The sequence below is a fragment of the Stegostoma tigrinum genome, unplaced genomic scaffold (genome assembly GCF_030684315.1).
Source record: "Stegostoma tigrinum isolate sSteTig4 unplaced genomic scaffold, sSteTig4.hap1 scaffold_176, whole genome shotgun sequence".
NCBI classification, from domain to species: Eukaryota; Metazoa; Chordata; class Chondrichthyes; order Orectolobiformes; family Stegostomatidae; genus Stegostoma; species Stegostoma tigrinum.
Genome location: NW_026728116.1, coordinates 165,017 through 186,384, shown reverse-complemented (window position 1 = coordinate 186,384; position 21,368 = coordinate 165,017). Strand labels below are relative to the sequence as shown.

At 47.5% G+C, this 21,368-nt stretch overlaps 1 protein-coding gene and 1 long non-coding RNA gene across 2 annotated transcripts in view; both read left to right on the top strand.

The window, feature by feature from the left end:
* Nucleotides 1-10,651, top strand: part of LOC132207841 (uncharacterized) — a 34,406-nt gene extending 23,755 nt beyond the window's left edge. Inside the window, exons 2-3 of the long non-coding RNA XR_009443899.1 lie at nt 7,708-7,777; nt 10,233-10,651. This is a non-coding gene — a long non-coding RNA (uncharacterized LOC132207841). The remainder of the gene's footprint in view (nt 1-7,707; nt 7,778-10,232) is intronic.
* Nucleotides 1-21,368, top strand: part of LOC132207840 (utrophin-like) — a 443,018-nt gene that overhangs the window by 259,136 nt on the left and 162,514 nt on the right. The gene's annotated exons all lie outside the window — the stretch shown is intronic.

Sequence of the window (21,368 nt, the reverse complement as noted above, 5' to 3'; positions counted from 1 at the left end):
CTGAGGGGAATGGATGCACTGTGTCAGCTGAATAGGATTCACTGTCTCCGTTAAATAGGATGTAGTGACTGAGTCAAATGGGATGCCGTGGCTGAATGAAATGGGATGCAGTGGCTGAGTGAAATGGGATGCAGTGGCTGAGTGAAATGGGATGCAGTGACAGAGGGAAATGGGATGCCGTGACTGAGTGAAATTGAATGCAGTGACTGAGGGTCATGGGATGCAGTGAGTGAGGGTAATGGCACGCACTGACTGAGTGAACTGGGACGCAGTGACTGAGGGAAATGGGGTGCAGTGACTGAGTGTAATGGGATGCAGTGACTGAGTGACGTAGGAGGCAGTGACTGAGTAAAATGGGATGCAGTGACTGAGTGAAATGGGATGCAGTGACTGATAGAAAGGGGATGCAGTGACTGAGGGTAATGGGATGCAGTGACTGAGGGTAATGGGATGAAGTGACTGAGGGCAATGGGATGCAGTGAGTGAGGGTCATGGGAAGCGGTGACTGAGGGAAATGGTATGCGGTGACTGTGGGGAATAGGGTGCAGTGAATAAGGGAAATGGATGCACTGTCTCAGTTAAATGGGATGCAGTGACTGAGTGAAATGGGATGCTCTGACTGAGTGAAATGGGATGCTCTGACTGAGTGAAATGTAATGTAGTGACTGCGTGAAATGGGATGCCGTGACTGCGTGAAATAGGTTGCAGTCACTGCGTGAAATAGGATGCAGTGACTGAGTGAAATGGGATGCAGTGACTGAGTGAAATGAAATGCACTGACTGAGGGAAAGGAGATGCAGTGACTGTGTGAAATGCGATGCAGTGACTGTGTGAAATCCGATGCAGTGACTGATGGAAATGGGATGCCTTGACTGTGTGAAATGTTGTGCAGTGACTGTGGGAAAGGAGATGTAGTAACTTGGGGAATGGAGATGCAGTGACTGTTGGAAATGGGATGCAGTGATTGAGTGAAATGGGATTCAGTGACTGATGGAAATTGAGTGCAGTAACTGATGGAAATTGAATGCAGTGACTGCGTGAAATGGGATGCAGTGACTGCGTGAAATGGGATGCAGTGACTGCGGGAAATGGGATGCAGTGACTGAATGAAATGGGATGCAGTGAATGAGTGAAGTGAGATGCAGTGACTCATGGAAATTGAATGCAGTGACAGAGTGAAATGAGCTGCAGTGACTGTGTCAAGTGCGATGCAGTGTGTCATGGAAATGGGATGCAGTGAATGAGTGAAGTGAGATGCAGTGACTCATGGAAATTGGATGCAGTGACTGTGTGAAATTGGATGCAGTGACTGTGTGAAATTGGATGCAGTGAGTGAGGGAAATGGGATGCGGTGACAGAGTGAAATGGGATGCAGTGACAGAGTGAAATGCGATGCAGTGACAGATTGGAATGCGATGCAATCACTAAGTGTAATGCCATGCAGTGACTGAGTGGAATGCGTTGCAGTGTCTGAGTGAAATGCGATGCAGTGTCTGAGTGAAATGCGATGCAGTGACTGTGTGAAATGCGATGCAGTGTCTGAGTGAAATGCGATGCAGTGACTGTGTGAAATGCGATGCAGTGACTGTGAAATGCGATGCAGTGACTGATGGAAATGGGATGCCGTGACTGTGTGAAATGTTATGCAGTGACTGTGGGAAAGGAGATGCAGTAACTCGGGGAATGGAGATGCAGTGACTGTTGGAAATGGGATGCAGTGACTGAGTGAAATGGGATTCAGTGACTGAGTGAAAAGGGAGGCAGTGACTGATGGAAATGGGATGCAGTGACTGAGTGAAATGGGATGCAGTGACTGATGGAAATTGAATGCAGTAACTGATGGAAATTGAATGCAGTGACTGAGTGAAATGGGATGCAGTGACTGAGTGAAATGGGATGCAGTGACTGAGTGAAATGGGATGCAGTGACTGAGTGAAATGGGATTCACTGACTGAGGGAAATGGGATTCACTGACTGAGGGAAATGGGATGCAGTGACTCTGGAAATGGGATGCAGTACCTGACGGATATTGGATGCAGCGTCCGTGAGAAATGGGATGCAGTGACTGAGTGAAATGGGATGCAGTGACCAAGGGAAATGATGTGCAGTGACTCGGGGAAAGGAGATGCAGTGACTGTTGGAAATGGGATGGAGTGACTGAGGTAAATGTAATGCAGTGACTGAGTGAAATTCGACGCAGTGACTGAGGGAAGTGGGATGCAGTGACTGACTGAAATGGGATGCAGTGACTGAGCGAAATGGGATGCAGTGACCAATGGAGTTGGAGTGCAGTGACCACATCAGATTTGATACTGGGTCATGAGCCCGGCCAGGTGTTAGATTTCGAAGTTGGTCATCACCTTGGTGATAGCGATCAGAATTCTGTTATGTTTACTTTAGTGATGGAAAGGGATAGGTGTACACCACTGGGCAAGAGTTATATCTGGGTGAAAAGCAATTACGATGAGATTTGGCAAGATTTAGAGAGCATAGGATGGGGAAGGAAACTGCAGGGGATGGGCACAGTAGAAATGTGGAGCTTATTCAATGAAAAGCTCCTGTGCTTTCTAGATAAGTATATGCCTGTCAGGCAGGGAGGAAGCTGTAGAGCACGGAAGCCATGGTTTACGAAGGAAGTGGAATCTCTGGTCAAGAGGAAGCAGAAGGCTTCTGTTACTATAAGATGTGAATGCTCAGTTGGGGTGGTTGAAGGTTACAAGGTAGCCAGGAAAGACCGAAAGAGAGATCTCAGAAGAGCCAGGAGGAGACATGAGAAGTTGTTGGCGGACAGGATCAGGGTAAACCGTAAACTTTTCTGTCGGTATTTAAGGAATACAAGAATGACAAAAGTAAGATTAGGCCCAATTAAGGATAGTAGTGGTAAGTTGTGTGTGGAGTCAGATGAGATAGGGGAAGCGCTAAATGAATATTTTTCAACAGTATTCACTCTAGAAAACGACAATGTTTTCGAGGAGAATGCAGAGATACAGGCTACTGGACTAGGTGGGATTGAGGTTCACAAGGAAGAGGTATTTGAAATCCTACAGAGGGTGAAGATAGCTATGACCCCTGGGCCGGATGGGATTTATCCTCGGATCCTCGGGGAATCCGGGGAGGAGATTGCCGAGCCTTTGGCATTGATCTTTAACTCATCATTGTCTGCAGGAATAGTGCCAGATGACTGGAGGATAGCAATTGTGGTTCTCCTGTTCAAGAAGGGGAGTAGAGACAACCCTGGTAATTATCGGCCAGTGAGCCTTACCTCAGTTGTTGGTAAAGTGTTGGAAAAGGTTCTAAGGGATAGGATTTACAATCATCTAGAAAAGAATAATTTGATTAGGGATAGTCAGCACAGTTTTGTGAAGGGTAGGTCGTGCCTCACAAACCTTATTGAGTTCTTTGAGAAGGTGATCAAACAGGTAGATGAGAGTAAACTGGTTGATGTGGAGTATATGGATTTCAGCAAGGCATTCGATAAGATTCCCCATAACAGACTATTGTACAAAATGCAGAGGAATGGAATTGTGGGAGATACAGCAGCTTGGATCAGAAATTGGCCTGCTGAAAGAAGACAGAGGGTGGTAGTTGATGGGAAACGTTCGTCCTGGAGACCAGTTACTGGTGTTGTACCGCAAGGGTCGGTGTTGGGTCCACTGCTGTTTGTCATTTTTATAAATGACCTGGATGAGGGCGTAGAAGGATGAGTTAGTAAATTTGCAGACGACACTAAGATAGGTGGAGTTGTGGATAGTGACAAAGGATTGGTTGCAGAGAGACATAGATAAGCTGCAGAGCTGGGCTGAGAGGTGGCAAATGGAGTTTAATGCAGACAAGTGTGAGGTGATGCACTTCGGCAGGAGTAACCAGAAGGCAAAGTACAGGGCTAATGGTAAGATTCTTAGTAGTATAGATGAGCAGAGGGATCTCGGTGTCCATGAACACAGATCCTTGAAAGTTGCCATCCAGGTTGACAGGGCTGTTAAGAAGGCCTACAGTGTTTTAGCTTTGATTAATAGAGGGATCGAGTTCTGGAACCGAGAAGTTATGGTGAAGCTGTACAAAACTCTGGTGCGGCCGCACTTGGAGTATTGTATACAGTTCTGGTCACCGCATTATAAGAAGGATGTGGAAGCTTTGGAAAGGGTGCAGAGGAGATTTACGAGGATGTTGCCTGGTATGGAGGGAAGGTCTTACGAGGAAAGGCTGAGGGACTTGAGGGTGTTTTCATTAGAGAGAAGAAGGTTGAGAGGTGACTTAATTGAAACATATAAAATAATCAGAGGGTGAGATAGGGTGGATAGGAAGAGCCTTTTTCTTAGGGTGGTGACAGTGAGCATGAGGGGTCATGGCTTTAAATTGAGGGGTGAAAGATATAGGACAGATGTCAGAGGTAGTTTCTTTACTCAGAGAGTAGTAAGGGATTGGAACGCTTTGCCTGCAATGGTAGGAGATTCACCAACTTTCGGTACATTTAAGTGGTCATTGGACAAGCATATGGACGTACATGGAACAGTGCAGGTTAGATGGGCTTGAGTTCGGCATGACAGGTCGGCACAAGATCGAGGGCCGAAGGGCCTGTACTGTGCTGTAATGTTCTATGTTCTATGTTCTATGGCTAGCTCTCCCTGTGCTCCGTGTGATTTAACTTCCCTACTGGACCTCTGTGAGGAACCTTCTTGAACGCCTTACTGAAGCCCATATACGTCCATGTTTCTGCCTTAATCAATGCTCTTCATTACTACTTTAAAAAACTCATTCAAATTACATGAGTTATGATTTCCTGTGCACGTGTCCTTGGATCCCATGGACTGTTTCCTGTTCTAACAGTCTTCAAATGGGGGATCTTGTCAAAAGCTTTGCTGAAGCCCAAGTAGACTGTATCAAATGCATTGCCCTCATCCACACACCTAGTTAGCTCTTCAGTCATAGATTCATAGAGTCATACAGCACAGAATCAGGACCTTCAGCCCCAATCATCTGTACTGACCAGGTGTCCCAAACTTAACCGGTCTCATTTACTGCGTTTGGTATCCATCTAAACCTTTCCTCATTGTGTACCTGTCCAAATGTCTTTTAAATACAGTAATATTATCTGCCTCTACCACGTCTGTTGGCAGCTTATTGCATTCACGCACCACCCTCTGTGTGGGACAAGTTGCCTCTCGGGTCACTTTTAAATCTTTCCCCTTTCACATTTGAACCTCCTCCCTTCTAGCTTTGGACTCCCCGACCTTGGTTATTCCCCTTATCAATGCCCATCATGATTTTTTACACCTCTGGAAAGTCACCCCTTCGTCTCCGATACACCAGGGAAAAAGTCCGAGCCTATCCACCACTCCTCGTAAACCCTCCAGTCCCGGCAATGACCTTTTGTAATTATTTTTGCACTCTGTATAGTTTAACAGCATTCTTCCTACGGCAGGGTAACCAGAATTCACTGAAGTATTATGACATAGAACATTACAGCGCAGTACAGGCCCTTCAGCCCTCGATGTTGCGCCGACCTGTGAATCCAACCTGAAGCCCATCTAACCGACACTATTCCATTACCATCCATATATTTAGCAATGTTCATTTAAATGCCCTTAAACTTGGCAATCTACTCCTGTTGCAGGCAGGGCATTCCGCACCCATACTACTCTCTGAATAAAGAAACTCCCTCTGACATGTGTCCCATATCTATCTCACCTCAATTTAAACCTTTCTCCACTCGTGCTCGCCATCACCATCGAGGAAAAAGGCTGTCGCTGTCCACCCTATCTAATCCTCTGATTATCTTGTATGTCTCCGTTCAATTGCCTTTTCACCTTCTTTTGACAAAAACAGCCTCAAGTCTCGAAGCTTTTCCTCATAAGACCTTCCTTCCACACCAGACAAGATCCTAAGAAACCCCCTCCAAATCCTTCGATAATGTGGCGATCAGAACTGTACGCAATACTCCAAGCGCGGCTGCACCAGTGTTTTGTACAGCTGCAACATGACCTCATGGCTCCGAAACTCAATCTCTGTACCAATAAAACCTAACACGTCGTACGCCTTTTGAACAAGCCTATCAATCTGCGTGGCAATTTTCAGGGATCTACACACATGGACACTGAGATCTCTCTGCTCATCCACACCACCAAGATTCTGGGCAGCACGGTGGCTCAGTGGTTCGCATTGCAGCCTCGGGCAATCGTCTGTGCGAAGTTTGCACGTTCTCCCCGTGTCTGCTTGCATTTCCTCCGGGTCCTCCGGTAAAGGCGGATAAGGGAGAGGAGGGGAATATGTGTCTGGTGGCGGCATCCTGCTGGTGGTGGTGGAAATGGTGCCTGATGTTTGTATGGATGTGGGCATGTGGGTTGATAGGTAAGGTCAAGTGGAAGCTTATTGTTGTCTTGGGAGGGAAGAGAAAAGGTGAGGGCAAAAGTGCGGGAGCTGGGTTGGACACAGTTGAGGGCCTTGTTGACCGCGGAGCCGGGGAATCCTCAGTTGAGGAAGAAGGTGGACATTTTGGAGGCTCCCTTGTTGATGTTGGCCTCATGAGAACATATTCGATGGAGATGGAGGAAGTGAGAGAAGAGGTTGGAGTCTTTACAGAAAGTGGGGTGTGAGGATATATAGACCAGGTAGCTGTGAGAGTCAGAGAGTTTGTAATGGATATTAGTGCGAAGCCTACCCCCAGGAATGGAAGCAGAAATGTTGAGGAAGGGAAGGGTGGAGTCAGAGATAGAGCAGGTGAAAGTGAGGGCAGGATGGAAATTGGAGGCGTAGTTGATGAAGTTTTCCAATTTCAGACAAGAGAGAGAAGCAGTCGGATGATATCATTGATGTATTGGAGAAAGTGTTGTGGGTGGGAATGTTCCACGTACCCCGTGAAGAGACAGGTATAACTCGGGCCCATGCAGGTGCCCGGAGCTGCTCCTCTTACCCGAAGAAAATGAGAGGAGTTAAAAAAGAAGTTGTTGAGGGTGAGGATGAGGTTGACCAAGTGGAGGAGGGTGGTGGTGGGAGGGGAATGTTCAGCTCTTTGCTCCAGGAAGAAGAGGACAGCCCGAAGGACCTCCCGGTGGGGAATGGATGTGTCAAGGAATTACACGTTCATGGTAAAGAGAACGCAGCTGGAACTGGCAAACTGATGTTTTTAAACCTGCGTAAGATGTCAGAGTATTTCTGGATGTACGTGGGCAGGGCTTGGACCAGGGGACAGAAGATTGAGTCAAGGTTGGAAGAGATGAGTTCTGTGGGGCAGGAACAGGCTGAAACAATGGGTCTGCCAGGACAGTCTCATTTGTGGATTTTTAGGGGGCGTAGGAGCAACCTGTGGGGAGCTGTGGCCTTTCAGCTTGGAAACAGAGGGGGAAGATCACCGGATAGACCAAGATCAGTTACTGTAGTAGATACAATGGCCCGGTGCGGTCATGGTCCAGGAGAAGTTGGAGGAAGTATCTGAGAGCTGGCGCTCAGCCTCTGCAAGGTAGACTTCAGCTCACCAGACCACAGCAGCAGCACCTTATCGGCAGGCTTAATAACAAAGTCAGGGTGAGATATGAGTGCGTGGAGGGCAGTCAGTTGGGCAGGACGTAGGTTGGGTTTGGTGCGGGGAACAGAGAAATTGAGGTGATATCACATCGACAGTTCTCAATGAACAGATTGAGTGCACCTGCATCCCCACCTTAACAATTCTGCACTGAGGGGTGCCATTAACTGTATATTTTTCCATTATAGTTGATTTCCCAAAGTGGAGCATCTCACATTTAATGGATTAAAATCCACTTGCCGTTTCTGCAACTGATCTGTATCCTTTTATGACGTCTACACTCATCACGATTCTACCAATCATTCTATTGTCTGCAAACTTGCTAACCCATCCATCTATATTTTCACCTCAGTCATTTTGTATAGACCACAAACGGCAGAGGTCCCAGCACAGATCCCTGCGGAACACCAATCGTCCTGGATCTACAGCCTGAAAAGCACCTTTCCACCACTTGCCTCTGTCTTCTCTGGGCAAGCCAGTTGTGAATCCAAGCATCCAAGCCACCATGGACTCGGTGCATCTTAATTTTCTGGATGATCCGACCATGAGGCACCTTGTTGAAAGTATTGCTGAAATCCATGAAAACAATATCCACTGCTCTACCTTCATTGATCACATTCGTCACCTCCTCAAAAAATTCAGTCAAGTTAGTAAGACGTGACCTGCCCTGCACAAAGCCATGCTGACTGTCCCTAATTAGGCCATGCTGTTCCAAATACAGATAAATACAATCCCTAAGAATTCTCTCCAATAGCTTCCCAATGAACGATGAGAAACTCGCTAGTCGAGTTTCCTGGATTGACCCTATTTCCCTTCTTGAACAGAAGAAGAACATTTAGCAACTTGCTAATCCTCCAGTACCCCTCCAGTGGCTACCAAGGATACAAAGATCTTGCTGAATGCCCCGACAATCTCCTCTCTCACCTCGCTCAAAAACCTTGAGTAGATACCACTGGGTCCTGAGGACTTATCCACCTTAATGCTCTTTCTTGATTTCAAAATGCTGTTATCATATTCGCATGCTCCACACAAATCCCACTATCCTCCATACCCTTCGCCTGAGTGAATAGTGATGCACAGTACTCATTTAGGATCTTGCCCACATCCTCTGCTTCCAAACACAAGTTCCCTCCTTTATCCTGAATGGTCGTACCTTCTTGCTATTTATCCCCTTGTTTTAGATGTATGCACAGAATGCCTTGGGATTTCCTTCAACCCTCCTTGCCAAGGTCATTTCATAGCCTTTCTTTTTCTGCTTTCTTTATGTCGGCCCTGTTCGATTTTAGCTTCGTAAACCTGACATATTTTTGTTTTTCCCTTTTGACGAACCTCACAACCTCCCCAATGATCCAAGGGTCTTTTACCTTGCCATCCTTGTCCTTCCTCCTTCCTGATCCTAAACTCATAAGCAGGCCTTTAAACAATTCCCATATGGCAAATGTGACAGCTCCTCCCAATTAACACACCCCAGCTCCTACCTAAAATTGATATAATTTACTCTTCCCCCAAGGTCCTGACTTATCCTTCTTCATAGCAATCTTAAAATTGAAGGAGTTGTGATCACTATTTCCAAAATGCTTTCCCACCCTTCTCACCAGTTACCTGACCAGGACAAAGTCCAGTATGGCCCATCTTCTATCCACACACTGTGTCAAGAAACTCTCTTGGATAGTCTTAACAAATTCAGCCTCATTTAAACTCTTGTTGTAAGGGAGTCCCAGTCAATACCGGGGAGGTTAAATTCACTGACTGTGACAACTCTGAGTTATTGCATCGTTTCAAAAGCTGCCTACATATTTGTTCCTCAGTGTGTCAGTGGCAACAGGGGAGCAGGCTATTAGTTTAATCTGATCAGAGTGATTGTGTCTATCTTATTTTTCAATGCTACCTCTGTTGCCTCAGTGGGCAAGCCCTCCAGAATGTCCTTTCGAGGTGCAGATGTAACATTTCCCACAGGTTAGGAGTGCACCTCCTTCTTTTATCTTCCCCTCTATCTTGTCTGAAGCAATGAAACCCTGGAACATTGAGCAGCCAGTCCTGTCTCTGTCTCAACCAAGCCTCTGTAATGGCCTCAACATCAGAGTCCCATGTACTGATCCAGGCTCTAAGCTCATCTGCCTTACCTATAATACTCCTTGCACTGAAATAAACATATTTCAGCTTGTTCGTGCCATCATGTTCATGTACCTGTCTCTGACTGCCATTCTTTTCTGATTTATTGGTCCTAGCATGTACCTGCCATCAATTCATCTACTTGCTGACCTGCTGCTCTGGTTCCCAGCTGCCTGCCAGTCTTTAAATCCTCCCAAGTAGCACTAGCAAACCTCCCTGTGAGGGTATTTGTTCCCGTTCAGTTTAGGTGCAACCCATCCCTCTTAGACAGGTCACCCCTTGCCCAAGAAGCGGTCGCAATTATCCATGAACCTGAAAGCCTGCCCCCAGTACCAGCTCCTTAACCAATGCATTCATCTCTCACCTATCTTTCTCTGACTTAACTCACTAACATGTGGCACTCGTGGCAACCCATAAATTATTACCCTCTAGGTCCTGCCTTTCAGCCTCTTTGCTAACTCCTTGTACACAGTCCACAGGATCACATCCCTCTTTCTACCTACGTCATTGGTACCAACGTGCAGAATGGCCTCTGGCTGCTCACCCTCCCCGTTAAGAATTTGTTGCAACCACTCAGAGATTTCCTTGACCTTGGCACCAGGGAGGCAACACACAGCCCTGGTATCTCAAATGTGGCTACAGAAACTATGCCCCCAACGAATGAGTCTCCAACCACGATCACTCACTTGGATTTACCTGACCCTGTCCCACAGCAGGGCGGTTTGTACAACGGACCTGGCTACTGCTGATTATATAACCGTTCCAGTTTGGTTTTAGATCAGTGTTAACCTTGATGAAGTGGATAGCCAAGCACCTCAGTGGTCTACAGTACAGGAGAAATAAATTCTGAAGCTCACGGATTCTGTGACAGTCAAAGACAAGCACTGAATTGTTCTAACCTCATTTCCAACACCTGGCCCATAGCCTTGCATGGCTTGGATAACACTTGCACATTTTAAAAAAATGTAAGGATGATGGTAAGGACATGGAATTTTGTGATATGGTCATATTCTCTCTTGTTGGAGCTGATTGCTGCTTAGCACTTGTATGGTGCAAATGTTACTTATCCTTTGTCAGGCCAAGCCTGATAATTGTCCAAGTCTCACTGTATTTTCTTATCGTTGACTTCACTGTTGGAAAAGTCATGAATTCTGCTGGACACCTGGACAATATTCAATGAACATTCATGTCTCCACTTTGGTTCAAGTGAAGACATGACTTCAACCAGTGCAGGTCTCCAGTGAATGCCACTGACTCAACTTCCTATAACTCTGCTGAACACCACATTCAATCAGAAGTTGCCTTGGTGGAAATGACAGATTGCAGTTTCCTTCCTTTTCAAGCTCAGGATCTCTGATCATATTTGTGGTAAATCCTGAATGAGGTTGCGAGAAGTGTGGCATGACGAAAAGTGAACTGAGCCTCAGTGTGCAACTGTTTGACAGCACTGTCATCCAGATGTTGCATTCCTTTGCTGATGATTGAGAATACATTGAGGTCATAATTGGTCAGGACAATTTGTCTGCCGATTGCGTGATAGGTCATCTTTCTCTGAAATGTGAGTGTTGCAAGTGTTTAAAAATGTACTGGAAAACATTTACTGTTGGTGTGGTGACGTTGGGGCACATTGTTCCAATACAGTTTGTGGGATGCTGCCAGGTGCCATGGCATTTACAGTATCCAGAACATTCAGTCTTGTCATTGCGTGAAATAATTTGAATTGCGTGTAAGTTGAGATCTGTGATGCCTCCTCAGGATGAGCGCAAGAAGATCATCCAGACTGATGCTATGAATGGTTTCATCTTCTCCTTCACCTTTTGCTCATAACATCTTGTAGTAACTCCATGTAGCCTGATGAGAAACTAAAGCTCATCTTGATTCATTTGCATTCGAAGGTGCCTATTTTTCCCAAACAAAAGGACCCATCACTGAGCGGGAAGTATGGAGAATGTTATAGACATCAGTGGTGAGATAATGCTGGATCTTGACCAGCAAAACCATTGTTGTGTTGTTGAAATGCAAACAAAAATCTATATGATGTAAACTTTATTCTCAGCTAATCCCTTTCTCAAATGACAGATTGTGATGTTGGTAACTGGAAAGCCTCCATTGTTGGAGGACGAGAAGCCGTATCTAATTGAAGCAGCACGGGCTTTTGCGATGACTGTGGAAACCACTGCTTATGCCTTGCTTCAAGCATTGTCAAGGAATGATTTTGACTATGCAACACCGATTGTGAGGTGGCTAACAATGCAACAGAACTATGGTGGTGGATTTCACTCGACGCAGGTAAATGCTTGAGATCACAACAACAGGCATTCAGATATTTCCATTGATCATGTTACTAACTGGTGGTTGTTGCTGTTTGCAATCAAACTGGACACTGCATTTTCATCTGCAGGTTTGGTGCATTGGCACAAATTCCAGTTCTTCAATGGTGTTAATCCTTGGTTAAATTCTTACATGCACTTTGCCTGTGCATCAGTTTTCCTTTAGGCATTGTCCTTGAAAACTATCTCTTTCTGCAAACCTTCACTTACTTGTCATAGGATCATTGAGGGACAGCATAATAGAGTGCCGTGGCAATGGAACAGACCCTTCAGCAAATTGTATGTGCCTTCACAAGATGCAAGTCCCTTACTATTCTAATCACATTTCCCAGCACTCGACCCAGAGCCTTGTATGCCTTGGTATCGCAAATGACCAATCAAAAACTTGTTAAGTGTTATCATGGTTTCTGCCTCTACCACCCACACAGTCGGTGCGTTCCACATTCTCACCACAGTTTGGGTGCAAAAACAAGTCAGTTTCCTCGAGAGATAGTAGGAACTTGCCAATTCTGGAGAATCTGAGAGAACAAGGAGTAGAACTGGATGAACACAGCGGGCCAAGCAGCATCAGAGAAGCAAGAAAGCTGACGTTTCGGGTCGACACCCTTCTTCAAATATGGTTGGGGGAGAAGGGGATTCTGAAAAAAATAGGGAGAAGTGGGGAGGCAGATAGAAGATTGGTAAAGGAGAAGTTAGGTGAACTGTCCTGTGCTGTCCACTCACTGTCCCCTGCTCCAGAATCATAGAATAAGAGAATACTTCAGAATTAGACCATCAGGCCATGAGACATAGGAGTGGAGGTAAGGCCATTCGGCCCATCAAGTCCACTCCGCCATTTAAATCATGGCTGATGGGCATTTCAACACCACTTCCCTGCACTCTCCGCGTAGCCCTTGATTCCTTTTGAGATCAAGAATTTGTCGATCTCTGCCTTGAAGGCGTCCAACATCCCGGCCTCCACTGCACTCTGCGGCAATGAATTCCACAAGCCCACCACTTTCTGCCTGAAGAAATGTCGTCTGATTTCAGTTTTAAATTGACCCCCTCGAATTTTAAGTCTGTGCCCACGGGTCCTCGTCTCCCCTCCTAACGGAAACAACCTCCTAGCGTCCACCTCTTCTAAACCATACATTATCTTGGAAGTTTTTATTAGTTCTCCCCTCAACCTTCAAAACTGTAGTGAGTACAATCCCAGGATCCTTAGCCATTCATCACAGGTTAAGCCTCCCATTCCAGGGATCATCCGTGTGAATTGGACAAGCACTTCATTCCATTGTGTCTGTAACCACTGAAGCCACACTAAGTTCACATTCGGCTCATGTTTTAGCAATAGGCCCGTTGCCTTGAATGTTATTTCATTTTAAGTGCTGTACCAACCCTTTTTCTTTAATGTGAAAAGATTATCCACCACCTCAACTAAAGTCCCAGACAATGAATTCCAAACACCCAGCACCTTCTGGGTGTCTTTTCTTTCCTGAAATTCCTTCTGAGCCTTTTAGCTTAAATGTATGTATCTCTTCCCCCTGGCCCCCCGACCTCCCACCCCATGAATGGTCGTTCTGCTTCCCTCGCCTAGACCCATCAGAATGCAGACCATTTTTTCAGGACCTTCTTCAACCTTCTCTCTTCGGAAGAAAACAAGCCAACCTTATCCAGATAAAACAGTGATGCTGCCTGGCCTGCAGTGTTCCTCCAGCTCCACGCTGTGTTATCTCAGACTCCAGCATTGACAGTTCTTGTTATCTCAAACTTATCCAGACTCTCCATCGAGTTAAAATGCTTCACCCCCTCAGAACATCCTGATGAATGTCCTCCACACATGCTCAAATGCAATCACCTCTTTTCGATAATGAAGAGACCATTAGAACATAGAACATTACAGCGCAGTACAGGCCGTTCGCCCCTCGATGTTGTGCCGACCCGTCATACCGATCTGAAGCCCATCTGACCTACACTATTCCATGTACGTCCATATGCTTATCCAATGACGACTTAAATGTACCGAAAGTTGGTGAATCTACTACCGTTGCAGGCAAAGCGTTCCATTCCCTGACTACTCTCTGAGTAAAGAAACCACCTCTGACATCTGTCCTATGTCTTTCACCCCTCAATTTAAAGCTATTCTTTCACCCTTCAATTTAAAGCGAGAGCAGAACTGCACTCAGTCCTTCAGCTGGGGCCTAACCAAACTCCTGCACAGCTCTTCAGCCATTTGCTTTCCTAACTGTCCCTTTAAGCTGCCATGCCATGTTCAGCAATCTGTGCACAAGCACCCCAAGATAACACCATTGCTCTGACCTTCCTGGTGTCCTGGCATCCATTGAAAGATTCCTTGCCATGTTAGTTCTTCCAAATTGCATTACCATACACTTATCAGTGTTAACACTCCATCTACCACTGACCTGCCCATTTGACCAATGTATAACTTTGGATTGAACTTGCTGTATTTTCCTGGACCCCACGAGCTTTTACCTTCTTTACCAGGCTCCCATGTGAGACCCTGTCCAAGTCTTTGCTGAAATCTGTTTTCACTGCATCAATTCCCATCTACACACTCCGTCACCTCTTTGAAAGGATCATCTAGGTTTGTGAGGCATGACCTCCCTCTGACAAAGCTATGCTGACCGTTGCTGATCAAACCCCGCTTCTTTCCAAGGAAATTAAGCCTGCCGTTCAGAATATTCTCCAATATTTTCCTATTTACTGATGTGATACTCTCCAGACTGTAATACTCTGCTTTATGTTTGTCATGCATTTTGATAAGCGGAACTATGTTACTTGTTCTCCAGGTAATTCTTCTGATTTTAAATTCACCGGATCACCTTACATGTCCCCAGTCTCTGTTAATTCTGCTCAGGAATTGTGTGCCGAAATGCTCCTTCTCACATGTAAAAGGTGATGTGAATTTCTTGTTTAACACCTGACAATTGCTGTCCAGTTCAAACCATACATTTGCCTCTTCATCCCTCATGAGACCTGGTTTTCCCTGGATTTTCTCTTTCGCTCTGAGACACTTGTAGAAGATTTTGAGATTCTCCCTGATCCTAATCCTGGTCACCAGCGTTCTGTTGCCCTCTATTTGTTCTCTTAATTGCTATGACAAGATCCCCCTGCACACCATACATCATCATCATGGTGGTTTCTCGCGGATGACAGTCTCCCACTCTCAGGCTGAATCTCCGGGTGGCTGTCCAGACCGATGCAGCTACCGTAGGCTCTGTTGCACTTGGGGCAGAAGGCGGTCTTGGGAAGGAGTGAGGGGGTTGTTGATGTAGCTGCATGGCTTCCGCTGCTTCCAAATCAAGCCTCGAGGTGTTGATGCCTTCCCAGGTGCTCCTCAGGCGTCGGACCGTCTTCGGCCGGTGATTCTCGGTGTCTGCAGGAATGTTGCACTTCACCGTTGAGGCCTTGAGTTTATCACCGAGTGCTTCCTCTGCACATCTGGGTCTCGCCTGCTGTTTTGAAGCTGGGATTAGAACATGCGGGGAGTCTCGTGTCAGTCATACAGATGAAGTGTCCAGCCCATTGTGGCTGATCGAGGATGGTCAGTGCCTCAGTGCTGGGGATGTTGGCCTGGTTGACATTAGTGTGTCTACAGGGACTCTGTTGATTTATTCCCTTGATAACTGTTATACACCTCCCTTTTCCTTCTTATCTGATCCAAGAACAAAGAAAATTACAGCCCAGGAACAGGCCCTTCGACCCTCGAATCCTACGCCAATCGAGATCCTCTGTCTAAACCTGTCGTCTATTTTGTCAGGGTCTTTGCTCCCTGCCCATCCATGTACCTGTCCAGGTACATCTCAAAAGACCCTATCGTGTCTGCGTCTTCAAGCTCTGCTGGCAACGCATTCCAGGCACCCACCACCCTCTTCCTCAGGAACTTCCCTTGCATATCTCCTTGAAACTTTCCTCCTCTCGGTTTGAACTCATGACCCCTTGTAATTGAGTCAATAACTCTGGGGGAAAAAGCTTCTTGCTATCCACCTTGTCTGTATCCCTCATGATTTTGTAGCCCTCAATCAGGTTCCCCCCTCAATCTCCGTCTTTCTCATGAAAATAATCCGAATCTACTCAACCTCTCTTCATAGCTAGCACCCTCCATACCAGGCAACATCCTGGTTAACCTCCTCTGCACCCTCTCCAAAGCATCCACATTCTTTTGGTAATGAGGTGGCCAGAACTGTACGGAGTACTCCAAGTGTGGCCGAACCAAAGTCTTATACAACTGCAAAATGACCTGCCAACACTTGTACTCGATACCCCGTCCGATGAAGGAAAGCACACCATATGCCTTCTTAACCACTCTGTTGACCTGCATTGCCAACTTCATGGAACAATGGACCTGAACACCCAGATCTCCCTGAACATAAATTTTCAGGGAGAGGGGGAAGGCAGATTGAAGATGGACAGAGGGGAAGATAGGTGCAGAGGAGACAGACGAGCAATAAGGAAGGAGAGGATCAAATATGAAGGAAGGCTAGCTAGTCATATTAGAAATCACAGTGAAAGCTTCTTTCAATACATAAGAAACAAACATGAGGCAAAAGTAGACACTGGGCCGCTCCAAATTGATGCTGGAAGGCTAGTGATGGGAGATAAGGAAGTAGCTGAAGGACTTAATAAGTACTTTGTGTCAGTCTTCACAGTGGAAGACATGAGTAGTATGCCAACAATTAGGGAGAGTCAGGGGGCAAAGTTGAGCATGGTAGGCATTACAAAAGAGCAAGTGCTGGAAAAGCTAAAAAGTCTAAAAATTGCTAAATCTCCTGGCCCCGATGGGCGACATTGTAGAGTTCTGAGGAAGGTGGCTGAGGAAATAGCAGAGGCTTTGGATGTGATCTTTCAAAAGTCCCAGATGATTAGAAAATTGCTGTTGTAACCCCCTTGTTTAAGAAAGGATCAAGGCAAAAGATGGAAAATTACAGGCCAATTAACCTGACCTCGGTAGTTGATAAAATTCTTGAATCATTGTCAAGGATGAGATTTTGAAATTCCTGGAAGTGCAGGGTCAGATTAGAACAAGTCAGCATGGATTTAGTAAGGGGAGGTCGTGCCTGCCAAACCTGTTAGAATTCTTTGAAGAGGTAACAAGTATGTTAGACCGGGGAAACCCAGTAAATGTTGTCTATCTAGACTTCCAAAAGGCCTTTCATAAGTGTCTCACAGGAGGCTGCTGAGCAAGGTGAGGGCCCATGGTGTTTGAGATGAGCTACTGGCTTGGATTGAGGATTGGCTGTCTGATAGAAGGCAGAGAGTTGGGATAAAAGGCTGTTTTTCGGAATGGCAACCAGTGACGATTGGTGTCGCAGGTTTCGGTGTCGGGGCCGCAGCTGTTCACCTTACGTATTGATGATCTGGATGAAGGGACTGGGGTCATTCTGGCGAAGTTTTCCGATGATACGAAGATAGGTGGACAGGCAGGTAGTACTGAGGAGGTGGAGGGGCGGCAGAAAGAGTTAGACAGTTTAGGAGAGTGGTCCAGGAAATGACTGATGAAATTCAATGTGAGTAAATGTGGGGTTTTGCACTTTGGTAAGAAGAATACAGGCATGGACTATTTTCTAAATGGTGAGAAAATTCGTAAAGCTCAAGTACAAAGGAATCTAGAAGTGTTGGTCCAGGATTCTCTAAAGGTTAACTTGCAGGTAGAGTCCGTAATTAAGAAAGCGAATGTAATGTTGTCCTTTATCGCAAGAGGGTTGGAATATAAAAGCAGCGATGTGCTTCTGAGGCTTTATAAAGCTCTAGTTAAGCTCCATTTAGAATACCGTGTCCAATTTTGAGCCCCACAGCTCAGAAAGGACATACTAGCCCTGGAGCGTGTCCAGCGGAGATTCACACGGAATATCCCTGAAGTGGTAGGTTTGACATACGATGAACGGCTAAGGATCCTGGGATTGTCCTCATCAGAGTTTCGAAGGGTGAGGGGAGATCTAATAGAAACTTACAACATAATGTCTGCCTTGGAAGGGGTGGACGCTAGGAAGTTGTTTCCGTGAGGCCGGGAGACGAGGACCCATGGGCACAGCCTTAAAATTAGAGGGGGTAAATTTCAAATGGAAATGAGATGACATTTGTAAAGCCAGAGAGTGGCGGGCTTGTGGAAATCATTGCCACGGAGTGCAGTCGGGGCCAGGACGTTGGATGCCTTCAAGGCAGAGATTGACAAATTCTTGATCTCACGAGGAATCAAGGGCAACGGGGAGAGTTCAGGGAAGTGGAGTTGAAATGCCCCTGAGCCATGATTTAAATGGTGGAGTGGACTTGATGGGCCGAATGGCCCTACTTCCACTCCGATGTCTTCTGGTCTTAAGTAAAAGGGGCGGACATGAAGCCAGTAGAGGTGAGTGTGGGTGTGGAGGTAGGGAGGGGATAGGTCAGTCTGGGGAGGACGGACAGGTCAAGGGGGCGGGAAGAGGTCAGTCGGTAGGGAATGGGGGTTTGGCTTGAGCTGGGCGGAAGGGAATCGGTAAGAGGAAGAACAGATTAGGGGACGAGCTGGGCTGGTTTTGGGATGCAGTGGTGGAAGGGGAGATTTTGGAGCTTGTGAAATCCACGTTGATACCATTGGTCTGCAGAGCTCCCAAGGCTCAGTTAAGGAAGGACAATAAACACTGGTCAGTCAGTCATACATCCAGCAAAAAAAGTTTATTTTTTTCAAAAAATAGGATGCATCTGTTAATCAAGTGGCAAAGCATTATCGAGTTTTGAGAAGATTTGTAGCTCAGGGTTGAGGTTCTGGATGTAAGATTGCTCACTGAGCTGGAAGGTTAGTTTGCAGACGTTTCGGCACCATTCCAGGTAAAATCATCAGTGAGCATCCGGAGTTAGGTCCCGCCTTCTCTTTAAGTGTTCCGGTTTCCTTGGGTTGGTGATGTCATTTCCGGTTCCTTTTCTCAGAGGATGGGAGATGGATTTGGCGCCAACGTGTTCTCCCGAGTGTAGTCTGTGTGTGGCATGAACTGCCAGAGGAGTGACAGAGGCTGTTATACTCACAGTATTTAGAAGTCACCTGCAGGGACACATGAATAGGAAGGGGCTGGAGGGATATGGGCTACAGGCTGGCAAACAGAACTAGTCAGTTACGGTATCTGGTCGGCCTGGAGGAGTTGGACTGAAGAGTCTGTTTCCCTGCTGTACAACTCGACGACTCTGTCTCTCTCTCTCCCATTTTCTCCAAACCCACCCCCCGCCACACACACACAATCTCTGTCTCTCCATCTCTCTGTGTGTGCCTCACTCTATGTCTCTGTCTCTCTCTGTCGTCTTGTCTCTGCCACCTCGCTGTGCACTTCTGTCTCTCTCCTCTCTCCGCTTTCACTCTGTCTCTTTGGTCTCTGTGTGCGCCCCTCTCTATCTCTCGTCTTGTATCTGGCTCCGTCTGTGTGTGCTCCTGCCGTTCTCTCTCCCCTGTCTCCTTGTCTCTCCGTCTCTCCCTGTGAACCTCTCTCTGTCCCCTCTCCCCCGCCCCTCTGTCTCTCTCTTCCTCTCTATCCGAGCCTCTCCACCCGCTCAGCAGGGAGCGTTGTGAGTTTTTTGAACGAAGTTTAAAAATCTCTATTGAAACCCAACCCATCCGCAATCAGACTGCATTTCTAATCCCCTCTCTCTCTCTCTCACTCACACACACACACACACACACACACACACAGAGAGTCTGTCTCTTTCTCCCTCTCAGTCAATCCCCTTCCTCTCCTGTTCCGACTCATGCCTTCCCCCCCCCCCATCCCTCGGCGACGAGTCCGCTGTCTGGATCCCTTTTCCCGGGAGGGTTCTGAGGACCCAGCTGTTCGGCAACGGGGATCATCGCACCACGCTCCCGTACCCCTACAACCTCCTGTTCTCCAGCGGCCTCCAGCATGACCACCGGGCTGGGAGCAGGCATCCGGGCTGCTGGAGCGCTCGCTGCTCAGTGGCTCGGCCCTGTGCCGGGAGCGGGGATCCGAGGGGGGAGAAGGCCTCTTCGCCCGGCGCCTGGGCACAGCTGCCTGGCACTGAGCCCGCGCTCCCCGAGCACCCGGCCGCAGGTCCGCGACGCCTTCCGTAGCTGAGCAGCCGACAACTATCTCCCACTGCAAGGTAAGCTGGGGGTGGTGGTTTGGGGTGAAGGGAGGATTGGGGACATGAGCACGGTCCCTGTTTCACATCCTGCGCCGCTCCTATCCCAAAGCGAGGGGTTGGGAATGGATGTTTTGGGGGTGAGAATTCCCCTCCCCGGGTGAGGGGAAGGCTGGGGACATTGGGAGGGTGTCTATTATCCAGCCTTGCGCGGGTTTCCGTAGCCGACCAGCCTGCAGCTCTCGTACTACATGGTAAAGGGAAGGAGGCGGATGGGATGGGGTCGGGGTTGGAGGATTGCCGTCCTGGAAGTGATTGGACATGGGGAGAGTCACTATTGTACAGCCCAGTGACTGAGTGGCCTACAGCTACTGCAAAAGTGTCGGATTAGGAGAGGGGTGTTGTAGGGAGGTTTGGGGTCACGGGCAGCGCCGCTTTCTGCAGCCGAACAGCCATCGCCACAAGATTGGATGGGAGGGGGTGTTTTTGGAGCGAAGGGATGCCACCTCCCCCTGCCGCTGTGGGAAGTAGGATCTTTATCGCACAGCCCTCCGTAGTCGAATAGCACCCCGGCGACAAGGTGAGAAGACAGGAGGGGCTCCCGGGGATGAGGGAAGGACACAACCACTGTCAGTATAAGGTTAGGGGGTGATCATACCCCTTCCTGGGGCTGAGGGGAGCTCCTGATGCCCTGCGCCAAGCGAACAGCCAAGATGGAGCCGCAGCTCTCCGACCTCAAGGGGACCCTGTCTCAGAGGCTGGAGCATTTCTAGCTGGAGCTCTGAGGGAAAGGGTCATCGCACCCAAAACGCTACCTCGGGACTTTTTCTTCACAGATGCTGAGCATTTCCAGCAACTTGTGTTTGCATTTCTACCCGGAGGTGGGTTTGTGGAGAGACACCATGGGACGGGAATGGGTGTGGGGTTTGATGGGGCAGTCACAGAGACTGTCGAGAGAGAGAGAGGCAACCCCTGCGTCAGGGTTTGGAAAATCTCCGGCATTTCTTCATTTCTCTCTCAGCCGAAGGCGCTGCGTGCTTTGGTTTCCTTTCCTCTTGTACTCTCTCCCCCTGTGAATAAAGCCAGAGTGAGTTTGTGGGCGGAGAGAGAGAGAGAAGGGACAGAAAGATGGAAATAAGGGAACATGACAAGGGAGTGAAATTCGAGCCAGCAGAGGTGAGAGAGGGGGAGAGAATCAGAGGGAGGGAGGAAGAGCAAGAAAACACAAACAAAGGAGAATGGGGGGTAACAAGGTGTTGATGTGGATGAACACAGCAGGACAAGCAGCATCAGAGGCTCAGGGAAGCTGATGTCAGAGATGATGGGAACTGCAGATGCTGGAGAAT